Consider the following 11,554-nt stretch of genomic DNA (forward strand, 5'->3'; position numbering starts at 1 on the left):
GCTCCCTAAGCAGTTGGTGTAGTATTGCTAGGGATAAGTATCTGAGTGGTGAATTAGTACACCAAGATCTTTGGACAATGACTTTGCCCCTATAATCAAAACTTTAGAACAATATTAAGCAAACCAATAAAAATTTGAAGAAGTGTGCTCACTGGGTGTTGGATAATGGGAAAAATGTCAAATCTTGGGAGGATCATTGCCTACAATTTGGCCTCCTCATGAACAAGTTCCACACTCTACGAGATTCATGTACTAGGAAATATGATACTCTGGTTTTAAACTACATTACCCTTGAGAGGAAATCGAAAAGACTTTACAATAAGGACAATCCTAGAATGAGGCTAATTATGGAGTTTCAGGAGATGTTATAGAATTGTTGTATCCCTTTGGTCCCATTAGATGATTCTTTGATATGGAAACTTACCACTTCTTGGGAGTTCATGGTGACATCTTCTTATGCTTGTTGTCTTCAAGGTGGTGAAGCACCGAGGGAATGGAAAGATGTTTGGCACCCCTAGATGTTGCCAAGGATAAATTTCTTTGTGTGGAAAGCTCTACAAAATGCAATCCTCACCATTGATATTTTGCAAAGGAGAGTATTATAGCTAGCTAACTAATGTACATTATGTTATAATGCAGTGAAATCTATTCAACACCTCCTCATACATTATCCCTTTTCTATGGAGGTTTGGAGGGAGATTTTCTCTATGTGGGAGATTCATTGCTTCATCAATGAGAAACTTCATTAGTTTGTTAATTAGGATGGTCCCTTAAATCACCCATACCCCAAAACCTTTTAGATAGTCATTCCCCCTTATGTGTCCTAGCAAATTTGGAAGGAATAGAACAATCACATATTTTAGGACAAGGTTGCTCCTAGTGTGGTGGTGGCTCAATAAGTGATCAAGATATTGAAAGAATGTAGTCGGATCAAGTATTGGAACATCCCCACTTGGTCGAACCCCTCGAAGGACCAAGATATGAGATAAGATAATTCTTGTGACTTAAGTCTGAAGGTTGTAAGATTTGATAACTCTAAAGTTTTTGGTAGATGCAGAATGGTTTGGCACCCCCCCTAGAAGATTGGTTGAAACTCAACTTCAATGGCTCAACCATTTCTGGGAGGACTATGGGTGGAGCTATTGTTCGGGATAATACTAGAAAGGTGATGGTTTCCATTGCTAGGAACTGTGGTGGGGGGGGGGGGGGGGGGGTTCAAATAATGAAGTGGAAGCTTTGGCCCTACTATGGGGAATGAGGATAGTGAGAGCTAGAAGAATTAATAGACCGGTTATTGAGGGAGATTCGATATTAATCATCAATGTTGTGTAGGAAAAAAATGGAAAATGTACCTGGAAGATAAAAGTGACAATAGAGGAAAAATGTAACCTATTGAATGGGTTGCTTGAAGTCCAAGTGGAGCACCTATATCGAGAAAGAAATGGAGCTGTGGATGACCTAGCCAAAGTTGGTCATAACATGGAAGGAATAAAGGAATGAGATGATGTCAGCCAAAACCCACCATCCAGACAAATGATGGTAGAAAGTGAACATGTTCTTTATGGTGCAATTTAACATGAACTACAATAAATGGCATATTGATGTGGATCCAAGTGCATAGGAGAACCTGAGAGTTAAAAACCATAAATTGAGGAATATTTGAAAAGATTTTGTGTTGATTTTCATTTGGTGTTCCCTCACTATGAGCATTAATTACTATCATGAGAGAACGACCCACATAGATTTAGTCAGCATGATAAAAATGCCAAAGAAATAAGATGTAAATTATAATAATTGCAATTCCCTTATGCCTCACTCAATGAATAACTGGTAATGATTAACTTTTATGGAAAACTTGTATTGTTCACATATGCTCAAGCTAGAGAAGGATTGGAAAATGTGAAGCCTTCTAATTTTATGATGCGAATCAATTACTTTCTTAGGTTCATTGTTAGCATTATATCTTTAAACAGAACTAACTTCTAAGTTCTATCATACAACAAGGGGATGTCAGAACAAACTAAGAATTTGGTAATTGAACTCAGTGAAGATGTGGGTGCCACAGAGCACATTAAACTAGATAAGATTGAATATTGTATCAGGGATAGTCAGGAAGTGTGGGTTTATCTGCAAGAAAGTGGTTTGTTGTCATTCATGAAAGGCATTAAAGGGTATGATGAGAAAGTGTCCCTATAGTTCATCAAAAAATTGAATAATAAGGAGGTGTACATTAATGGGGTAGTGTTCGGAATGAAGGAGGAGCTCGTCATGATAGTTGATGGTTTATCTCTCGATGGGAGGAGTTAGCATAAGCAAGCTAGGGTTTATAATCAAACGAGCTTGAGAAAATTCTTCCAACCTAAAGAGGATCTTGTTCGCATAAGGGGTGGTTTTTTGACAAAGGACCTACCCAAACCTTGGGACATTGTGTGCTACTACATTTTTCACAACATAACTCTTAATGATTAGTTTTGTGTGTTGTATTATTACCACTTTCCCATTCTAAACCATTTTAGGAACCATGACATGATTTGCTTCCCACACCTTATATTGCATTCGATGGAGGATATTGTGTTTAATGTTAAAAAAAAGGAAGGAAGAGCCTTTTATATTCTAGAACATGCCTTCATGTTTAAACTTTACAAGTTCCAACTTGCCCTCAACCCACCTCTTTTTGTGAACACTCTTTTCATTGTTACTCCCCAAGTTTCCACGAACCCTAGCCCTGGTTCAGCCTCAAAGAAGGTGGACAAAAAGCCCTTGAGTAATAGGAAAAACATTAGCATTAAATTGACTCTGATATTGATACTTGATGGAGTAATAAAGTTGCGAGAAGATCCAACAAAATTCTTAAAATGGAAAAATTTAAGATACCCCACAAATAGGAGGTGAGTTATGAGTCCATGTAGAGTGAAAAGAGATCCACAAGAAGAAAGAGGAAGGTAATACACCTTGTCTTAGGGGGTAAGGAGGTTGAAAGCCCTTCTAACATTTCAGACACCCTAGAAGCCAATTTTTCCCTGGATAAAGTCTTAAGGGAAGATATCACATCCCTAATGAAGGATTTTACTAAAGGTGAGGGGAAGAAGGGGTGTCATAACCATAGGAAGGATCAAAGAAAAAATTAATTAGATAGGCTAGAGAATTCGATGCATGACCTAGCCGATAATCAAGATGCCCTATGTCAAAAGGATGAAACCCTCATGGAGTTCTCTACAAAAGTCATGCACTTGGTCGTCACCTTTCTTTATTTTTTGCAGGTCAAAAAGGATGAGAAGGACAAGAGAGTGAGACCACCCACTCCCTATACAACTTCCTAGTAGATGATTGGCTCACAACTATGCTAGAGAAACCTGTCAAGGAGGAGGTGGAGAAATTGGCCACGGAGGATCCTAATGAAAAGGAGGAGGATGACATGGAGGAGAAGGAGGGGAGTTAGCCTACATGCTTTCCTTCTTTTAAATTATGTTTAATGTTATGGTTAACTATGAAATATATGCCCTTGGTGGCATTTTTTGTTTTTTGTGGATATTAATCATTTTATAAGCATTGCTTGCAGTCTTGGTTGCTAGATGTTTTTGGCATAGTATATATGTTAGGGGTAGTATAGAAAATATTGATATTTTGAAGGATAATGCTAAGGGGTTAAATGTAACAATGTTTTTTATTTTTTTGACATTTACAAAAAGGGATTGGTTAGATAGTAGGGGGTAACTATAGGATGGTTCCCAACCCTCTATACCATGGGGTCGACCCCCCTTTCTAGCTACTATCTAAATACATCAAAAATAATACTAATAATAATATTATTATATTCATCTAATTATAAAAATATTTAATTTTTAAGATCTAACTTTTGTTAAAATATTATTCATCAATTGATGAATTATATAAGAGTAATATAATATAATAAAATATTTAAATTAATTTTAGAGATTATTTTCTATATAAGAGATGTTGAAATAAATATTTTCAAGAAAAAATACTTTTAAATTTTATATTTCTAATTTTTTAATATAATTATATTTTTACTTAAAGTCATTATTAATACTTATATATCTTAAAATATTTTAAGTAAATTGTATTTAATTTCAAATAATTTTTGAAAATCATACTAGTATAGAAATTTAAACAAGAAAACCCTCATACACAACTAATATCCTTAACTTTAGATCAAAATAATAGATTTTAAAAGTGAATAAATATTAAAATTATTTTGACATTAAATTTTTTTATATGCATAATATTTTGACTCTTGAATTAAAAAATTAGAGGAAATGAATTGAAGTGTAGGCATGACAAGTCATTATTAAAGTATATCACTTTAGTACAAATTAAAGTATTTTGTAACAATTTTTCTAAAAAATGATTAAACAATACATATAATTAAACAATACATATATAATATATCAGTAGGTTATAGATTAAAATTGAAACAGGAAACAAACTAGTCTAATGTTGAATAAGTAATTTGGAGAACAAATTAAATATTAAAAGATAAATTTATGCAAGTTTTAGGTTAATTTTAATATCTTACAAGTAAAATAATTCTTAATACTCTATTAAGTATAATTTTTTTAAAATAGAAAATTAAAGATTATTCAATGATTACAAATTTTGATACTTGAAAAAAAAAACATTCTTTGCAAACACCTATAGTTTTAAAATACATAATCTTTTTGTGACATGTGCAAATTTTTGACTTGTTAGCTAGTGCCCTTTCCCTTCCAATATTTACTATCATTTTGATTCAAAATTAAAAAAATTATTCTAGAAATCGCTTTGATTTAATTTGTTACTTAATTTAAAAGTCACTTTGTTTTTTAAATTAATTAATAAATTCAAAAGAAATTATTAATTAATTTAAAAGTCACAATGATTTTTTATATTAATTAATAAATTGAAAAAAATGTTCACATGTATTTTTTTGGTTATTTAGCTAGGGCAATTTAATTTAAGAACCTATCACTTGTCTTACTTGGAGCTGGCCTAGTCAATTCACCACTTCTTGAATGTCATACTACTAGATTAACTAACACTACACATTAATCAATGGTAAAAGAAAATGTTGACATCACAGATTTGGAAAAGATTGCAGTTTTACAAATGATATATAAAGCTATACAAAAATAAAGCTTCTTTCAAAGAATTCTTTTCTTTTCTTTTGAATGGCACTAGCTATGGTGCAACATATTTGCACTGGTTGGGCCCCTCCATTCCATACCTTCCATCACAACATGCATCCCCCATGCTTCATTTGGAATATGCCTGACATATTCGTACTTTTGACAGGTTCAATCATTTTCAATTAATAAATAACTTTTTTTATTCCCTCTTCATCATCATTATACTTTTCATTTTTTTCATTCATAGCAAGAATGGATAATATTTGATTTATGTACTATGTTAAAAAAAAATTTATAAAAATTTAATATATTATGATTATGTTATTTTTAATTAATTTGATAAAATTGAAAATTGAAAAGTATTATATTTTTAGTTTTTTTTTTAAAATATATGTAAATAGAATGATAAAATTTGTTATTTTGAAATCAATAATTATTTTTTAAAACAATTACTAAAAGAAACTCAATTATTTCAATTATGAAGAATTAGGGAGAAACACAATTTATTTAATTAGTGAATGTAAATGAAAAGAAAAATTAAGTATTTAAAAATATATATTTGAAGTCTTTCTTATGTATATTTACTTAATCTTTTATTTATGATATATTTAATAATTTAATTTTTAATAGAAATTAACTAATATAATTATAAAGAATTGAGGAAAAAATAATTTATTTAATTCATAAATTTATATAATAATATATAGAATAACTTAACATTTATTATGTAGTAAGCTAGTAATGGTAAAAATACTACTAAAATAGAAATGATAGAAAACTCAATGTGGTAATTAATAAGTATAAAGAAAAAAAGTAATTAAACTAAAATAATGATTTTATTTCATTATTTGAACAATTAATCTAACCAATAGATTAAATCAACTATATGAGCCAAAAACAAATATTTTGCATTAGGTTATATTTTTTTAAGGAAAAGATGTGGTAATTTTTTTTAGTGAAAGAGATTATTTAATACTACGACCTAATGAATATAGATGTTTTGATGAATATAGACGTTTTAATTAATTAACTCATTTGTACACAATTTGCTTATTAAATAAATGTTGGTGTTAGATGGGTTGAGTTTTAATATAATGGACCTTATCATATAAAAAAAATTAATAAGTAAATTGAGCTGACATTTTTCCTTTCTCTATTTTCTCTATTTTTCTTATCAATTGATTATTATCATTTATTTATTTATTATTTTCCTATAATTCAAATATTCAACTCTTCATTTTAAATTCCTTAATTAAATAAATCATGTTTCCCTCAATTCTTTATAATTTAATTTGTTAATTTCTATTAAAATTAAATTATTAACTATATCATAAATAAAAGATTAAGTAAACATACATAAGAAAGATTGTAAATAAAAATATATTATTAAATACTTAATTTTTATTTCTTAACAATTGATTAATATCATTTATTTATTTTTTATTTTTCTATAATTCAAATATTCAATTCTTCATTTTAAATTCATTAATTAAATAAGTTATGTTTTCCTCAATCCTTTATAATTAAATTAGTTAATCTCTATATAATTAATGCTTTATAATTAATAATTATATTATTAAATATATCGTAAATAAAAGATTAAGTAAATATAGATAAGAAAGACTTTAGAATATAAAATATTTTTAAATCCTCAACTTTTATTTTCATTTACATTCACTAATGAAATAAATTGAACTTTTTCTATTTTCTTATAATTTAAATAATTTAATTTCTTTTACTAATTAAATAAAAAAGTAAATGTCTTATAATTTAAATAATTTAATTTCTTTTACTAATTAAATAAAAAATTAAAAAGCATTTACTGATTTCAAAATAACAAATTTGACCATTCTATTTACATATATATTTTTAAAGAAATTAAAAATATAGTACTTTTCAATTTTCGAATTTGAAGTATAAAAAAGACAAGTATAACCAGGGTGGAGAGGGAATAGAACAAGTATAAATGAAACATTTTAAGCACTGTACTTTTTTATTAATTGAAAATGATAAAACCTGTCACAAGTAAGAAGATGTTGCACATATTCCATATGAGGCATGGCGACATGTACGCCATTGCGTGGAAGGCATGGAGTGGAGGGGCCGGCCGGTGCAAATATATTGCACCGTAGCTGGTGCCCTTTTGAATACATCATTCAAAGATCTTAATGCGTTGCTAGATCAAATAAGAACGATATTCAAGTCATTGATACAGATTTCGCCCAGCTGAACATACGACGCAGGTTTACATCTCAAAGCTGAGTGATAAGATAGACAATCATACGTTTCATAGAAAAACGTGGTGATCGTGTCAACACGAAATCATCAGTGTAAATTAATTCTACCGAGAAAGGCAGAAAATTTGGTTGTGATGACCAAGAGAGACTACGAGACTCCCCTTTGTGGCGTGCAGGAGCAATTCTATGATGTCTGAACTCGTGCAGTACTGCCGCAGAAGTCAATATGCTCGGCAGAAAACAATTGATGTCCATAACTATTGTAATGTGAGTGGTTGAGGGTAATGGTGAATGCATACTGAAAGGTTCCGATTTATTGAATGGTTGTCCAACCTTCTCCAAGAATTTCGACCATTGATTGTAAAAATCAGGCCCTGCACTTCATATGGGAAACGCCTACTGCGTAACTATTCATTGAAAGTGAAAATTTTCCAAAACTGCGACGGTAATTATTCATCGAAAGACCTGACAGCGGTCTAATGTGCTGTCAAATCTTTTCTCTATTTGATTCCCTGTCGAGAGAGACCACTAGTATCATATGTACGCTCTAAAAGTCTTCTTGTTTTATTTGTTTCCTCGTACTCTCCTGGTCGAACCGGTGACTTATTGACTTTAAACTTAATCGACGTTTAAGAGTTATCATGTTCCCGCACTTCAATACTAAAATGTTATGTTTTTTCAATAATGGCATGGCACATTAGCATAGAATCCTGTTATAGTGGACTAGGAGCATCTAATACGAAGGAGCGTTATCATTTTCCAAATTCAGAAGAAAATTACGGAAAAAAGTTGTCGCGTGATGTAGATTTTAGTCCGGCGGTATCTAATTTTCTTGTAGTGGAACGTTTGCAATTATTGGCTATTGACTACAGGCAGTGAAATTTCTGAACTTCCGCGGGATTGACTGGACCGCGTCCGCCATGTTACTCATTTGGTAGCCTGCTTATTTTCTATTTAAATTCATTACAATTATTAAGAGAGATACGAACGCCGTGGTTAATGAAATGGGGAAGAAGTATTTTTTCCTAGCAATTACTGTAATTATTGCAGAGCATTACTGCAGTTCAGCAGCAGGGGAATATGGTGGAGATACACTTTCACGGGGGACTTTTCTCACTGGAAATCAGACCCTAATCTCCCAGAATGGCAAGTTTGAATTGGGATTTTTCAGTCCCAGTGGAACGAACAATTGGTATATTGGCATCTGGTATGCCCCCATGTCTCAGAAGGTCATTGTTTGGGTGGCTAACAGAGATAATCCTGTCACAAACAAGCCTGGAGTTCTGAAATTTTCAAGGGATGGTCATCTTAGATTGCTTGGTGGAAATGGCAACTCAGTTTGGCCGACTAATATTGGCGAGAGAGGATCACGAGCAGTGCTAATGGAGTCTGGCAATTTCATAATCCTCGACGCTCACAACGAGTCTGCTGTTGTTTGGGAGAGTTTCAGAAATCCAACAGATACATGGTTGCCTGGCATGAGTATGTGGAAAGGCATGGCGCTGACTTCCTGGAGGAGTTCTTCGGATCCTGCAAGTGGGCTCTTCTCTTTAAGATTGGACTCGGCTCCAGGAAGCACGGAGTTATTTATGTTCTTTAACAATACGGTTCCATATTACTCCAGTGGAGAATGTGTTGGAGAACTTGGGCAAAACTATTTTATTAAGGTTCCCGAATTAGAAGGTCAGAGAAAAGTTCAGATGTCCTGTGTGAGGCTCTCTCCTTGGAAAATATACCTTCATTTTGGCCTAAATCCAATAGATCATTTGATCACGGGGAAGGCAGTGCTGAACCAGATGGGAGAATTTGTACTCCACTTCTGGATGGATGATGGTAGATGGAGTCTAAGGTGGTCGACATACCGAGGGCAATGTACTGACTTTGAAATCTGCGGGGCGTATGGACTTTGCAATCCTAACAATGTGTGCAGTTGTGTTCAGGGCTTCTCTCTCAAGCATGACTCGAAAGGTGGTTGGTGGTCAACGGGGTGTGCTCGACGAAAACCCCTGCAATGCTCCGAGACAAGCGGCACGACGGATGGCTTCTTCGAAGCCAAGGACCAATACTTGCCCGAAAGGGAAGCTGTCTTCATCAACAACGAGCCAACACGAAAAGGCTGCCGCGCAGCTTGTCTCAGCAATTGCTCCTGCACAGCCTTTGCTTTCGGTAATTCTGGTCCAGCTGTCTGTAGAGTCTGGTTTGGGGATTTATTGGGAATGAGCGTTTCATCAAAGACCCAATCGGTTTTCATTAGGCTGGCGGCTTCTGAGCTACAGCATTCGACATCTGACCGAAGGGTGAAAGTCCCAGGGCTTATTATTGTACTTTCTACCGCCGCAGCTTTTTGTGTTGTTTCAGCTTTTGTGTTCGCAGCATTTAGTCTGCAGAAACGTCGAAGACTGTTGAAGGAGAACGTGGAAGATGAGGTACCAATATCGCTCAGAAAGTTCAGTTACAAAGAGCTGCGGATTGCAACAAAGAATTTCAAGCATAAGCTGGGTAGTGAAGCATTTGGTTCTGTGTTCAAAGGAAAACTGGCTGATAATACGCCTATTGCAGTTAAGAGATTGGAGGGTTCCACGCAAGCAGAGAAGCAATTCCGTGCAGAAATTATTACCACTGGCAGAATACAGCATGTGAATTTGGTCCGACTGTGGGGATTCTGCGTAGAACGTTCACGAAGGTTATTGGTGTATGCCTACATGCCCAATGGCTCTTTAAACTCTTTCCTCTTCTCTAAGCCGGAAGATGTGGAGAAGGTGTTGGACTGGAAGACTCGACTTCAGATCGCACTGGGCACGGCTCGAGGATTACTTTACCTGCATGAGGAATGCAGGGATCGCATCATTCACTGCGATATCAAGCCCGAAAACATTCTCCTTGACACCGACTTCAGCCCAAAGGTGGGAGATTTTGGGTTAGCGAAGCTCGTTGGTAGAGATTTCAGCCGCGTATTGACCACCACAAGAGGAACTCGAGGATACTTAGCTCCTGAGTGGATCTCTGGCCTCCCTATCACTTCCAAAGTGGTTGTGTATAGTTTTGGCATGACGTTGCTGGAAATTATATCTGGCCGAAGAAATTTAGATTTAAAGGTCGAGGAGAGTAGGCTATACTTTCCTACCTGGGCTTCATCTCAAATTGTGAGGGGAAACATAAGAGATGTTGTGGATGTAAGGATAGCAAGCGAGGCAAATATTGAAGAAGTTAGAAGAGTTGCTGTTGTGGCTGGGCTGTGCATTCAAGATGACGAGAATATGAGGCCGAGAATGGGGGAAGTGGTGAATATATTGGAAGGCACAATTGAGACTCCTGTGCCCCAGATTCCGAGGTCTCTACAGGTCCTTTTGGGTCAAGTAGATGACCACGAGAACACCAGTAGCTACGATGAACCTCCATCTATATCAGGTTGTTCCATACTAGAACAAGGGGCGCATGCATCAAAGTTCTCGCATTCATGTTTTTGTGGTTGACTGACTCGTGTTCTTATATGACTTTGTTTTAGATAGTTTCTTATTTCTCACAGAGTTGTTACACCTTAGTAGCTTTTGATAAAATTGATAGTCTATGAAGTAATATAGTTTTGCTCTTGTATTTCTAAAAAAAATCGAAGAGGTGTTGAAGGCCAATCAATTTGCATGTATTAATTACATTGAGAGATGTTCCTTACAACAACTCAATGGAAATGAACTATTTGTCTACATGAAAAAAAATCAATTACAAACATTGATTTACGTATCTCTATTTCATGAAAAGAAATTACGCAAAAAGAGGGGTAAAAATTTATTAAGATAGAAAGGAATACAACAAGGAGAGCTCAACAAGGAGCTCGATCTTGAGCAACAAGATCATCAAATTCTTGCACCATCTCAAAGGACAGTTGCCTCCTATCCCTAATATTCCAACCCGGATCATGACTAGATGCCCATTTGGCTAAACAATCAGTAGTTCTATTCCATTCACGAGGAATATACGTGAACCTAATGAACTGAAAATAGGAAGAGAAGAAAAGAATCTGCTTAACAACAATAGCCAGCTGCCAACTAACATCCTCAAGCTCTTGCGAAGAAAGCATGTTGACCACTACTTGGGAATCAGACTCACAGATCATCTTACTCCATCCCCTCAAGAAACACTGTTCCACAGCATATAAAATAGCCTGAGCTTCCATGAGATTGTTACTATAATCAC

General features: G+C 34.2%; 1 pseudogene; it reads left to right on the forward strand.

The window, feature by feature from the left end:
* Positions 1–8,367: 8,367 nt before the first annotated feature.
* Positions 8,368–10,836, forward strand: LOC149536591 (G-type lectin S-receptor-like serine/threonine-protein kinase At2g19130 pseudogene; annotated as a pseudogene).
* The last annotated feature ends 718 nt before the right edge of the window (positions 10,837–11,554 follow it).

Source organism: Cupressus sempervirens, chromosome 10 (genome assembly GCF_028749045.1).
Source record: "Cupressus sempervirens isolate cs-2001-9-10 chromosome 10, ASM2874904v1, whole genome shotgun sequence".
Taxonomy (NCBI): domain Eukaryota; kingdom Viridiplantae; phylum Streptophyta; class Pinopsida; order Cupressales; family Cupressaceae; genus Cupressus; species Cupressus sempervirens.